Source organism: Crocuta crocuta, unplaced genomic scaffold (assembly GCF_008692635.1).
Source record: "Crocuta crocuta isolate KB4526 unplaced genomic scaffold, BGI_CrCroc_1.0 scaffold138, whole genome shotgun sequence".
NCBI lineage: Eukaryota > Metazoa > Chordata > Mammalia > Carnivora > Hyaenidae > Crocuta > Crocuta crocuta.
In genome coordinates, this window is record NW_027532585.1 from 1942599 (window position 1) to 1957274 (window position 14676).

Sequence of the window (14676 nt, forward strand, 5' to 3'; positions counted from 1 at the left end):
AATAAAAAAAAAAAAATAAAAAAAAAAAAAAAAAAAAAAAAAAATCAGCTAATCCAGAAGTAGACAAGAAAAGAGGAAAAAGAACAGTGAGGAGTTGAAACAAATAGAAAACAGGACAGCAAAATGATTTAAATTTAATCATGTGAATAATCACAGTAAACGGAACCCAGAGACCCTCAGAGGAAAAGCAGAAGAGGGGCAGGCCATGGTTTCTCTGAGTCAAAGATCAGAATAGAGAGGTTGACAAAACCACTCCTTTTGAAACCTCCCTTCCCACCAGGGAAAGTTACTTTCCTATGTCACCTGTGGTTACTTCCTGGGCAGGTGTATTTAAGACGTCTGTGGCCAGACCAGCCACTGGCTCAGAAGTAGTCACTTACATCCTCCTCCTTCCTGGTGCTCATCTGCCCAACCTAGGCTGGGACTGCCTTATTGTCCCTGGCATCTCTTTTGTCTGCCTAGATTCCTGAGGTTCTAGAGAATCCAGACCTGGTTCCCACATACCTCCAGCCTGCTGTGGCCCTCCGTGACCTTTTCAAAGGGCAAGTCTTATGTCATTTCCTGCTTACCACCCTTCAATGGGATAAAGACCAAAGCCTTGTACTTGGCCAACAGGGCTCTGCATGGCCTGACACTACTAGCCTCTCAGCCCAATCCCTCAACATACACATGACTCCTTGAGACCCAGATGTACAGATCCCTCTCTCCACCGCCACTTCCAAATTTCTACTTCTAGTTCATTCCAACACTTACTTTGGACTTGACTACAATTCTCTCTTCCTTGGGGAGGTCGCCCCTTACCTGCCAATGAGCCATTCCTCCATTATACTTTCCAAGAGCAAAATGTGCCTGTTCTTCCATAGCCCTCATCGCAATGATCATATTGCATTCAAATAACCATTTGTTGGATTAGTGTTGATCTCCACAAGACTATAAACTCCTTGAGGACAGCTACTCTGTCCACTTTTGCATCCTTAGTATTCAGCTTATAGTTGGCCCTCAGTAGGTATTCAGTCAGTGGGTGACCAAATTAGCCTGGTAACCCAGGTATGATATGAATGATATGGACTATAAAACAGATAATATTAGCTTTCTCATCTCTCACTGGACAGGACTCTCTCTTCCTCAGGAAGCCTCCCACCTAGGTCTAAGGAATCAAAGTGCTGGGGAAATCATCTCAGTTCTCAGTGGAGCCCAATCTCTAATGTCTTTTATTCATGATTTCTTTTAACAACTGTTTTTGGCTCGACAACAAATTGATCAAATACCCATAGTGTGATGTTTGCCACTGTTCCATGCACATACTGTGATGGTCTCCTGTCTGCCTATGTGGCTAAATGGATTTTTAACAAAGCACGTCCTCCCTGGAGCTTGCAAGGTTTATGTACGTGCAATTGGGCTAATGGTATTACTGATGAGTGACAGAGCGCAATTGGATCAGAATGGTCGTTCCAAATGAATGTCAATCCATTTAGGATTGCGGGGAAAGCTGATGCTAGCTTTATTTGCACCTCTTCTACCTCAGAGACAACAATGGGGATTTTCATCTACTTAATGTTAGCATTGTCAAGAAATAATAGAACTCCCTGTAAATCCTACCAAATAAATTTCAGGTAAGTGTTCTCTGCTCTGCACTGACCCAAAATCAACCCACAAAGGCCACGGTCTTCCAATCCTACAATCTACCCAGCCCTTTCTCCTGTCCTCTTGAATTCATTTGATTCTAATAGCTTTCAGGATTTGGGGTTAGATATAAATTAACTTTCTCCTATTGGTATCTGTGTTCATTTTTACCTTTTTTTTTTTTTACCCCAAGGAATTAGATTGTATGTTTCTAAAAATCTCTCATTTTACTCTAACATCACCTGTATACATTGTTCCACAGGAAGAAAGATGCAGAATAGGGCGGGATCCCATTTTTTCTGAACAGAAGGGACAAAAGAATTGCTTTGCATGATGTCTTCCCTACAGCTTACTTTGCCGGTCTGGTGTTGGGCCACAAAGAAGGGAAAAAACAGATGTAAGTTTCTAACACTCCTCATTACCCCCAGAGATGTCCCAAGAAGCCTCAAATCTCATAAAACTCTACCTGATGCCAAAGCTTCTGTCTATACCCATGCACTAGAATGAGAAAGTTCTAGCATGTCCCAGAGTCCTGCCTTATTATTGTATGGCAGCATCATGTTAACACAAATCCCCGGGTCACATTCATTTCTGACATCTCAAGCTTCTTCTCTGATATTTATTGCTTTCATATTCATCTCATGTGACCCTTTAAATACTGAGAAGCAGACAAGGCAATTTTTATCATCCCCATCCTAGGGATACAGAAACTCAGGCTCTATGTAGACATCTTTTTCTGCTTATCCAGCCTCTTTTCCCTTCTTCTGATACTGGTGTCTACCTCTCCCTTGGGAAAAACCTCTAAGCACATCACATTTGGTTTCCAGGAGACTGGCAACCACAGGACACTGCTGCTACTTCCTATGTTGCCACTACTTCCCTAAGCCAAGAGAGGGTCACTTAAAAAAAAAAAAAAAGCCAATTGTACTTTCTGTCTCCCACAACTTTGAATCACACAGAGAAGTTAAGGCAGAAGGTTGATGGAACTGAGGGACAGCCCACAATATCTGCTGCTGAGATTCTCGGGGTGGCCCTGTTTTCTAAATCCCCCTTTCTTCTATAACTCTTCCAGTCTGCTCCCAACAGATCTGCTTTTCCTTCCTTAAGTTAATCATAGTTTTTGTTGCTTACAACCAAGGAACCTGACAATATGTCTGCAAGTTGCCCAAGGTCTCAGTCTTGAACAATGACTTGGGGTTTTTGTGCTGTGTCGTGCAGTAGGATATAGTGATGTTAGTATCTTACCCAGCACGGAGAAGACAGGACTGATACAATAAATATAAAGGTGGTTCATTATCTAGGGCAATGGTTCTTAACTAGAGGCAATTTTGCCCCCCAAGATACATGTGACAATGTCTAGAGATATTTGTGGTTGTCCTATCAGGTAAAGGTAGGGTGGATGCTACTGGCATCTAGAGGGTAGAGACCAGGGAAGCTGCTAAATATCCTACAATGCACAGGACAGCCCCCAACAACAAAGAAATATCTGGCCCAAAATAATAGCATCAAGGTTTAGAAACCCTGATTTGGAGAAAATTGAGTTATCTACCATATTAAGATAACACAAGGCAGTAGTATGAAGAAGGAGGAAGAAGAAGGATGGAAAGGAAAGGAAAGGAAAGGAAAGGAAAGGAAAGGAAAGGAAAGGAAAGGAAAGGAAAGGAAAGGAAAGGAAAGAGGAAAAAAATAAACTCAAGGTTTCAGTGACTTAACACTTAACTCATCAAAGGTTTGAAACATGCTGTTGCAAATCTACTACGGACTGGTAACTGCTTTTTCTATAATGACTTGGCAATCCAGACCTTCCTTTTATGTAACATTACCAGGTTGCTAAGGCAGGGGATGCAAGAGCTGGAGAATTACATGCAGTCTTTTAAATGCCCCAGTGCAGAAGTGACACTGGTCACTTCTACTCATGACCCATTGGCCAGAACAAGAAACCTAAATGCCAGGAAGAGCAGTTGGGGGGTTCCCATGGATACTGAAGAGTAAGCAATTCTCCCACACCACTCACACGACCCAGTGATGCTATATTCTGCTAGATATGGAAATCTATCTGCACAATGTCTAAGTGACACAGCCACTTACCAACGATATCCCATGTATGCATTAGTCAGTAAGTTCCTAGAACCTAGGTTCTTTTTGGTTTTGTTTTTGTTAACCTCAAATAATTACTTTGCTATTGCAGTCCCTGCCACAGCCAATGATTCCTATCTCTAAATAAGTGTCATTAAGGCCTGTCTTGCTGTGTGGTGATTGGACTCTGAATGGTGGTAGACAGAACACAGTTAGCTAAATCCCATTGATTCAAAGGGCATTTCCTCCAAGAAGGATAGAGTCACATAAATGAAACTATATCCATGCCTAATGCAGAGCACTTCTAAGCAAGACAGGTATATTTTCTCTGGAAAGACTTAGTTGGAGTCAATTTATGCAGAGATGTCATAGTGTGATTAAAAATCTTTAAATATGCATGAAGTAGTTTCTCAATCATTTGGGGCAGGGTTTCCTAGCTGTGGGTAGAGTTACTCCCATGGCCTTTTCCAAAAATAAATGTTGGGGCTGATGCTCCAAATGTCTAATGCAACAGAGGTCTATCAAAATTACTGATGGTACAAATAAAGAATCTGATTCCAGCTAACTGAAAAACAAAAGGAGAGAGGTTTCTAGAAGGATAGTAGGGAGCTGACGGGATCAAAGGCAGAACTCAACAGCCTGGGCTAGGAAAGGCAGAAGTGGTGTACTCCAGAAGGGCAGCAGCAACTGTCCAAGGTCCTGCTGAGAGCTTCATGGTGGCTCATCTCCATTTCCCTCCCCTCCCTTCCCCTGCTGGCAGGGGGATGAGCTGCTGGACGGGCTTGACAGAAAAAGGTATCTACACACCTGGATGGACCCACTATAAGGGTATATCTTTCATCAAGCTGTGAATTACTTAACCCCTTTGTGCCTCAGTCTCCTCCCCTATGATATGGAGACAATCACACCACTTGCTTCTGAAGGAGCTATAGAAAGGCTGTCCTGCAGTTCCAATCCAGCTTGGTTCTAGAACATGTAGAATATGAAACTAGGATTGGTACTTTTAATCAGTAGATTTATGGAGCACTTATGGTGGGCCAAACACCATAGGAAGCCTTTCACTTGCATTATCCCATGTAATCCTCAAAAGAGACTTACAAAGAAGATACATCCAGTGCCTGATCCCTTGTCTGGAACATGGCAAGTGCTCCAGAAATGTCAAAGCAATGAATGAATGGTGGTGCCACTGCCAACTACTTCAGCCAGGTGATGGGCACAGGTGGCACCCATCTCAGTAGAGCAGTGTTTCACGGGAGACCCCAGACCCTCTACATGCCTAGCACCCTCTGGTCAGGGGCGTAGAGGCTGTTATTCTCATGGGGCCACCTTTCTAGTTGGTGTCCATGCAGGGGCCAATTGCCCCTCTCTAATACTTTTCCCTACTTTTCAAGAATGCATTCATTGTATATGAAAGTACAGGACTGCCCATTTCTCTTTGATTTCTTACAGAGTTTATATACATGGCATGGGGCCCAAAAGCAGGCAGATCTGGCTCCAATCATGACTCTTCATACACCTCCATGTGACTCGGGGATATTTATCATCTTTCTCTAAGCCTCAGTTTTCCAATCTGGAATAGGGGGATACAGACAAGTAACTGAGCAGCTGTAGTATAGGACGGAACAAATGCATGGGAAAAACTCTAGCACAATTCTTGGACCATAGTAGGGCTTCGGTCAGTATTAGCTAAAATAAAATTTAATAATCATTATTATTGATACCATAGCTGGTAAAGGGAATGAATGAAAATAAATGAATTCTAAAACAGAAATTTACTTTTGAAGTATACCTGTTTCCTTGATATTTGCTTCCCTTGAGATTTCCTATTATTTCTCACCTATAAGACACGGTTCTGGAACTAGACTTCCTGCTGGGAGTTCAGATTCACCATTTAGTAGTTGTGTGACCTTGGCCAAGTTTCTTAACCTCCCTGTACTTCAATTTCCTCATCTGTAAAATGTGATCATATTTGTAGTGAACTCATAGGGTTATTGTAAAAATCAAATGAAATTAGTATTTGCAAAACAGAATGGTACCTGTACACAGTTGGTATTACTCATGTCTGTTGAATAAGTGAAAGAGAATGCAGGAGGCATTTCTGGTCAGTTAGTCTATCCAATTCGTTGGCTTCCAGACATTATGTCTGGGTAAGGATACCAGTTAGACAAGGTCTACTCCATTTTGTTTCTAAGCTTACCATTAAAAAAAAAAAAAAGTGTATTTTTTAGAGAGAAAGTGGGGGGCAGAGAGAGAGAGAGGGGAAGAGAGAATACCAAGAAGGCTCCAAGCTATCAGTGCAGAGCTTGACACAGAGCTCGACCTCAGCCACTGTGAGATCACGACCAGAGCCAAAACCTAGAGTCAGATGCTTAAGTGACTGAGCCACCCAGATGCCCCTAAACTCACTATTTCTCAAATTTAGATTACAGAAGACTGACACTCATGCTTATCAGGGTCTATTCAATTGGATAGAAAGTGAAATCACTGTGTCTTGTATGGATCAAAACGTCTTGAGAGGCTTTGATCATTGGGAACTACTTGGGGTCCAGATGTTTTTCTAGTCTCAGTACAAAGAAGTGACACCTACTTCTGGTTGATTTTGAGGAGATGAAAGTCTTATTAGGGCACAGATGACAAAGGGAGCTGGCAGATGGCACCTCGTACACAGGCCCTTCCAGAGGAGCAACAGCTGAAGAAGGAAGGTGAAGCGCCCCAGGGCAAGTTGTTTTGCATACGAATTGCTGCATTTCTGATCAAGTTTCCCTGAGGCTTCCCAGAAGGAAGATTTTGTAAAGCTTTCTCTTCAGGAGATTCTGCAAGGAAAAAAAAAAGTCCAGTGAACACAATCTCTCGCTTTCTTAAGAACTGATGTAAACACACAGCAAAAAATATTTCATCTTCGTATCCATTTCCCCCACTGCCACCGTGCTACTTCCTGTTTCTATAAATTTGACTACTTTAGATACTTCCTATCAACAGAATTGTACAGTATTTGGTTTTCTGTGATTGCTTTATTTCACTCAGCATACTGTCTTCAAGATTCGTCCATTTTGTAGCCTGTGACAGTCTTTCCTTCCTTTCAGAGGCTGAATAATAGTCCATTGCCTGTTTATACCACATATTGCTTATCCATCCTTGTATCACTGGATATTTAGGTTGCTTCTACCTCTTGACTGTTGTGTATACCACTATTGGGAACATGGGTGTCCGAAAGTCTCTTTCAAACACTGCTTTAGATTCTTTTGACTATATACCCCAAAATGAGATGGCTGGATATTTTAACTTTTTAAGGAAACTTCATACTGTTTTCATAGTGTCTGCACCATTTTACATTCCCACCAACAGTGCACAAGGGCTCTAATTTTCTCCACATCCTACCAACCCTGTTATTTTCTGCGGGGGTTTTTGTAGTAGCCATCCTAATGAGTATGAAGTGATATCCCATTGTGGTTTTGATTTGCATTTCTCTGATGATTAGTGATGTTGAACATCTTTTCATATGCTTATTAGCCATTTGTATATAATCTTTGGAGAAATGTCTATTCAATTTTAAATGCGTATTTTAATTGGGTTATTTGATTTTTTGTTGTCAACTTGCAGGAGTCCTTTATACGCTCTGGATATTAACCCTTTATTAGACATGGGGTTGCCTTTTAACTCTGTTGACTGTGTCCTTTGACACACAAGAGTTTTTAAACTGGATATCATCCCGTTTGTGTATTTTTGCTTTTGTTGGTCTATGCTTTTTGTGTCATATCTAAAAAATCATTGCCAGGCACCATGTCATCATGATTTTCCCTATATTTTCTTACATAAGGTTTATGTCTTTACATGTAAGTCTTTGATTCATTTTGAGTTCATTTTTGTATGTGGTAGAAGACAAAGGCCCAACTTCATTCTTTTGCATTAGGAAATCCAGTTTTCCCAGCACAATTTGCTGAAAAGATTCTTTCACCTTCTTTTGACTTTCATCAACAGATGATCAGTAGGGCTGCTGATAATGCCTTCTTCCTTACAGACTCAAGAAGCCCCAGTCAGCCAAGGAAGAAAGTTTAATTCACACCTCTCTCATGTGAGCCCTGCTTCAAGGTCATCGTTCACCTTGCAACTTGCAGCCACAACCTGACTTTGCTTCCACTCACTGGATATTCAACTATTTTCAGCTCAGGCTCTGACCATGGGGAATCAGGTTTGCTTTGTCTGTTTCTTAAGACTCCTGAAAAAATCCTATGGTCAATACACAATCTAGTGAAGCCAATTTCTTTGCCAAAACTTAACTCACCAGGTTTCATTTCATCTTCCGGGTACTTGTTAATCAGAACTAAGATTTTCCCCATGATCTAATGTTTGGGAGACTCCAGAAAAATACTTGTGATGTCCTTTTTGAGTTTTATTCATTTAATGCTATCTCCTTGCAAAAATTATCTACAGCAGCTTAACATGTAATAATTTCATCTCATTCCTTGAAATCTCACTGATAGTTTTAGCTTAGGTCAACTGACAGAGTATAAAGCCACCAGCATCACTTCCTGTCAACTGAGTGTCCGTATATACCTCTTGTAACCATACCTAACTTCCAAATAAAGACGATAGCAAAAAAAAAAAAAAGACAACAGCAAAATCATGTTTCCAGGTCCCTTCATGCAACTATTCCTTGAACAACTGGAAACACACTCCCACAAAGAGGATACAGAGTCTTTTTATCCCTCTTCAGGTCATTTTTATACCTCTTCTGAGTCATACCTTCCATTTGATGTCCTGTAACTTAACTACTGAGATATAAAGTTAACTGCTATTAACATAACTTATGTAAGATGATGGTGGGAGAAGGGGGTAGAAAACAATACATACACAAATATGGGCATATCAACATAAAGAAGAAATGCTCGTGACTCTGAAAGTTTCTGCAACTTATTTCTGCAAGCGATCATGTGGTAATAGCTGGTGTAACTTTCCTCCTTCACTATTTACTCCATATGCATTTTGCCTTCAGCAAGCATGTCAGCTAGTCATGATTCCTTGCCTGGCGAGGTGACCCAAGGCTTTGATTCTAAAATGTGTAGGCAATTGAAGTCCCGGCTATATTTTATCACTGTGGTTTTCCACTGACTTTAATCACAGGACATGCATGTTCTACGAGGTACCAGGAGATACTTACCTCTACTGCATAGATGCGACCCTTGATAGTCAGGATCACTCAGCCCGGCCAGCACAGAAACTCTTCTTTGCCTCTTAATTCACTGTGATGAGGAGCCCAAAGTGTCTGGCTGGCAGCCTCAACTTCCCATTTAACGGAGCCATAGCTCTGTCTCCTGGGGGAAGGAATTATCCCTTGGGAACTAAGACCTCAAGACAAGCAGACCCAAAGCCTCAGACATGGAGAGTAAAATTCACTTTTAGGTCACTAGGAATAATAATGAGTGGAGCCACCACTCTGATATCTACTCCTTGATTCCCAGTCCCAAGAAGGTTATAGGGAAAACAGCACTATATATTGGCTCCTGATTTAGAGCATATGATCCCAGTGCTACAAGGTATTGATGCTCAACTGGCACTGTAAATGGATCTTCAAAAAGGCAATTCAGTGTCTACCAGGTTAGCTGTCTCAGGACAATGCAGATATGGTCAAACCAGCAAATTCCATGAGCATGTGTCAACTGACACTTTATTTGTTAAAGCCTAATCTCAGATAAACTACTTACACTGGATGACAGGATGTTGCTATGTTATGGCTTGGTGGGTGGGCAACTAATGATAAGTGGTTAGGTCACAAGGTCACTTCATGGCCTGTGGTCATGTATGTGGTCAAGTATGCAGCATTGCCCAGTAGCTCCTGGAGACATATGTGATAAGAACAAACAAACAAATAAACAACAACAAAACAAACTACTTCCCTCAAGTTATTTGGTACACTTAGAAATAAGCAACCCACCCCACTATACTCCCTATTTTTGCTAAAATATTCTATGGAAGCAACTGCGTGGTTACCTATAAAACTATGGGAGCAGATAAACACGTCTATGGAAGGTTGCTGACTTTGCATCTGTGTTGGGTCTGAAGTCACTGTAAGGTGACAGATGGAAGTCAGGAAGAAACACTGGACATGAAGAGGGAGAGAGAAGAACACAATGGGAACTGCAAAGATCATCTAGAACACACGGTGACAAACTGGAACCGACACACACACTCGAACATGTGTCTGTCTCACCACATTAACCCTGTGATGTGGTAACTGGCAGAAGCTGGTGTCCCTTGCCACAGAGTTACACAGGCACCTGCCCCAAGACCCAGAGGGGTTGGTGGAAAAGGTCCAGTGAAAGCGGGAGGAGCTGTGAGCTAACCTGCACCAATAAAGTAACTTAGCAACAAGGGAAGGGGCCACCAGCTGTGCTCTACACTGACCTTCAGAGGGCTATGGCTTCCACTTCACTTCTGCTACTAAGTCTTGTGCAAAATCCTCCGGTGGCCAACCCCAATCCAGAATCAGACATGGCAAGGGATTCTGGGAGGCACAGTTCCACCTATGTTGACATGATATAAAGCTACAAGGATGGAAATCATTTCTCAGGTTGCTGGAAATCTCTAGGAACAGTTTTTCAGGAATAAGTTTCCAACTCAGCGTCACTTTTTCCTTGATATCCATGTTAATTTAACTGCAATTATTATGTCCAGTTATGATCACAGCTAATATTTATTGCATGTTTACTATATGGCAGGTATTAGCCAAATACTCTGCATCCTTAATTCATTTAATTCTCACAATCATGCTATGGGATAAGTCCTATTATGTCTCCACCTTACATATGAGGAAATTAAAACGTGGGAAGAGGTTACATAGCTTTCTAGCCTGTATAGAGATTAAGAGGCTGGGCAGGCCTCCAGAGTTAGTCTGACTTCCATGCTCTTTCTCTTAACCACTTTGCTCTAATATCTTCAATTTCAAACAGGATTCAGATACCTTAAATCGTTCACAAATTAAAAGCATAGAATCTATGAAATTTGGTTTTAAAGGGAACATTTTAAAGAATATTTATAACCATAAAAATCTAAATTTACACACACTAACTCAGAGGTACCATAATTTGCTTCAAATCCCCGAAGAGCCTAAGAAAAAAGCATTAGGATATAAAATTATTTATATTCAGCCCGTAGAGGATAGGAGAGTGATGTTAAAGTAATCAGATGAGTGGTTGTAAAAATAAGGTAAGAGGAACATACATTCACATATTCCTTCACTCTTTTCCCTAATATTTGCTAAGAGCACCATATGGGTAAGTGGCTATGGGCATAAATTAAGTCTTGTTGAGCATGTTGAGCCTACAAAGGGAGATAAAGCATCCAGAGAGGGGATATGGGATTTTCGCTATTCAAAACCAGAACCCAGGGCAGATGAAGTATCTAAGAGATGGAAAGATTGAGTGAACAAGAGTTTAGTGAAGGAAGAGAAATGTCATCTAAACCTAATTTGCTTCCCCTTTCATTTTTGGTATTCATAGACTGCCAGGTCTATGACAGAATCTCAAAATATTTTTAATTTTGGCCAAAGACTCCTAAATTCCATGGAGACACGATGCCCAGGGGTGTCATGAGAGCTGGGTCCTATTTGTCCCACTAACTCAGCGGGTGGTCTACTTCCTTACTTCTCCAGGCTTCAGTCTTGCTGTCTGTAAAATGGAAGACGTGAGGGGGGTGGGGTGGCCTTCAAGAAAATAGATTTTCATTCTCGTTCTAAATCTGGCTTCTTGGACACTAGGCTTTTTCACACAAAAAGGAACAGGTAGCAAAACAGGACATGAAAAAGTAACACTTCCTCAGGAAGGTACACCCTTGATGCAAAATGCAGATGCTGTCCCTGCTGTGCTCTGGCTGTTTGTATTCTGTCATGTTTTCTTCAGTCTCCGTGATAGATTCACCGGGACCCACCATTCCTCTGCCATTTTCCCACAAGGCCACCAGATGGCTAAAATCGCAAGTCCATCTGTGCTGCAGGTCAGAGCTAAGAGGGCATCGTCCCCTGCGGGAAGCAATAGCCCCAAACCCTTCCTACATGAGGGAGGCAGATTCATTTCACAGGAAGATACTACTGGGAAAGTATTCTTAAGATTAGAGCAAACTTTGCAGAATAAATAAAACAAAGGGGCCTATGCTCCTTAACACCCATATTGAGGACTGGGCTGAAAGCAACATGGTTTAAAGTGATCAGAGTAGAGAAGCAAATAGATCAAGCTATACATTACCAAAAAATAAAAAATAACTGTGTGTGTGTGTGTGTGTGTGTGTGTGTGTGTGTGTGTGAATTCTGTGGAGAGATTTTAAGATGGAAACGCATCTAAGCTCCATGTTGCCCAGGTTAAGCATAGCCACTGTTAACAGAGGCTAGGAAATCCCAATCACTAGACCAAGCATATTACATGCACTATCTCATTTAATCCTCACATTTGGTTCATGATGGATGCTTTTTCTATCCCCATCCACAGCTGAAGAAGCAGCCATAGACAGGGCAAAGGCTTGTCCAAACCCACGTGGGGAAGGGAAGAGTCGGGATTTGCATCTGGGTATCACCCCAGACACCTCTGTCCTATTTACACTGACCCTTAAATAGGAGAACTGGATTCCTCCTACAGAGGACCAAACAAAGTTGGATGAAAAGTTCCAGTTTGAGTGTTTGTGCCATTAGACACTTGCCTCAGTCAAGTTGAAGGTGCGTGTTGAGATCTGTGTTAGATGTGCTTGAACATGGATGGAGGAACACATTCAGTCACATGTACTGAATAAATATGACAGGCCCAGCGCTACGAGCTGTAAACACAAAAGTGCAAACAACGTAAAACAATGAGGCCACTCGCCTCCCTGGATGCACGTATCAAAATTTGAGGGTGACCCAGACGACAGTGCTAAATTGTGCTGGAGTGAACTGCTGAGTCTTCTCAGAGACAGCACTCTTTGAAATAAGCCCCAAAGCACAGCAGAAGCTTGCTGCTGAAGGAAGAGGAGGAATGTAATCAAGATAAACCTTAAGAAATGAAGATAAGTCTGCGAACATCAGACTCAAGCTTCACTTGTTTTCCAAGAGTGGTTAAAGCCTCTGCTCCTGGGCTCATGTTGGGAATACTCCAGTTCTTTTTTTTTTTTTTTTTTTTTTTTTTTTTTTTTTTGAGACANTATGGGGCTCAAACCCACAAACCATGAGTTCATGACCTGAGCTGAAGTCAGACACCGAACCGACTGAGCCACCCAGGTGCACCCCATTCCAGTTCTCTAGTTCTTTTTAAGTAAAGCAAGGGCGACCTCCCAATCTGCTTCTCCCCAGTGTGGTTGGAATTAGCAATACGGAGGTGGGGCATCGGAGGCCTTACTGGGTCGTAGAACGAATCAAGCAGATACTAGCCCTTCTGCTATCCAGCTGCAAGTCAAAAACCACTCAGTCCCTGAACATGGGAGCAATCCTCATTTATTCTTTGAGAGTCAAGAAGTAAGAGGTCAGCGGGGTGCCTGGGTGGCTCAGTCAGTTAAGTGTCTGACTTCCGCTCAGGTCATGATCTCACGGTTCGTGGGNGGAGCCCAGAGGAAGCTTCCTGCTCTCCACAGGACTGCTATAAATAAATAAATAAATAAGTAAGTAAATAAATAAATAAATAATTCAAAAGAGGACTAAAGAAACTTGGAAGTGAGCCAGTAGGAGTTGAGGAAGTCATTACTTGCACTAAAGAATCCTGCCTGATCCTCCTCTTTAGCCCTGCTCTCCTGACTTTTATTTGAAGCCTTGTAGAGGCGGCTTTGATCATCTGGAATTGTGTTTAAAAATAACAAAATGATGGCTATGAAAAGAACATATGGAAAGAAAGCTACAGCTGGGCTACATATTCGAGAGACCAGCGCCTTAATTTACAGCAGGGTCTCTAACTTGCAGCAGTGCGCGGAGCTGACGTCACCCTCCACACACTTCTCCTTCCTGACTGTTCCCTGTGTTCCTTCCTTGTCCTGGTCCCAGATCATCTGCAAATTTTCTAAGCACTTTCCAGGGAACCATCCGGGGCCTTTTTTCAGGTTTTGCCTCTGCCCTCAAACTCTTCTCATTTCCATGAGAAAGAGTTGTGTTTAGTCGTAGCCACATCACAAATTCCTAATTTTTGTTCACCTCCTCTCTCGGATTGCCCAGCACACCTTCACCTCATGTTTTACAAAGATTTTGTTCCAAAAATATTGTTACCCAATTTTGGAAAAGTAAATCAGACTGTAAATTTATATAGATGAGTGCCGGGAGCCGAACCGACCTCTCTGGGTGGCAATCATGGCAAGGAAGTGACAATGTTTGCAGCTCCTCCCATGAGAAGTGAAAACTGGTATCTCCTTCTGCTACCATTAGCTCATGTTGGATATAAGCCTGCTGGTATTGACCAGGCCTCCCAATATTCCGTATCAGACCCATATTCTGAATACAGATACCTCATAAGGAAAAGCATATTCCTGCCTTTACAAAAGAGACTTTAGATGAAAGCTCTGTGGATGATTGTCAAAAGGCTCTTCCTATGGGCCTTGCAGATCCAAGACTTAGATAATAAAGGGGGTTAAGAACTCAAGAGTTACAATTGAGCCTGGCCCCGAGACAAAGAGCCTATTTTGGGGTTAAGAGCAGAACATAGCTACTACATATATCTTTCTAATTGATGAAGCATGGCAGTCCCTTCCTCAAGGCCTGCATTCCACAAACCCCCTCCCTTACACTGGCAGCTGGGATGAGGAGAGATAAGAGTAGCTAAAACATAAACCCAGGTGCAAAGACTGATGCATTTAGGGCCCCCATGTTAGTTTCCACAAAAAAACCAATTCAGAAACGTTTATCTTCTTGAGAGCCAGACAGAATAACTCCTAGCTTATCTATATACAATTTAACTTGTACGTTATGCTGTTTCTCACTAAGAGCATTCTGTTATTTCCTTGGTCGAAATAATTCTGTAATTGATATCACAAAAGGCC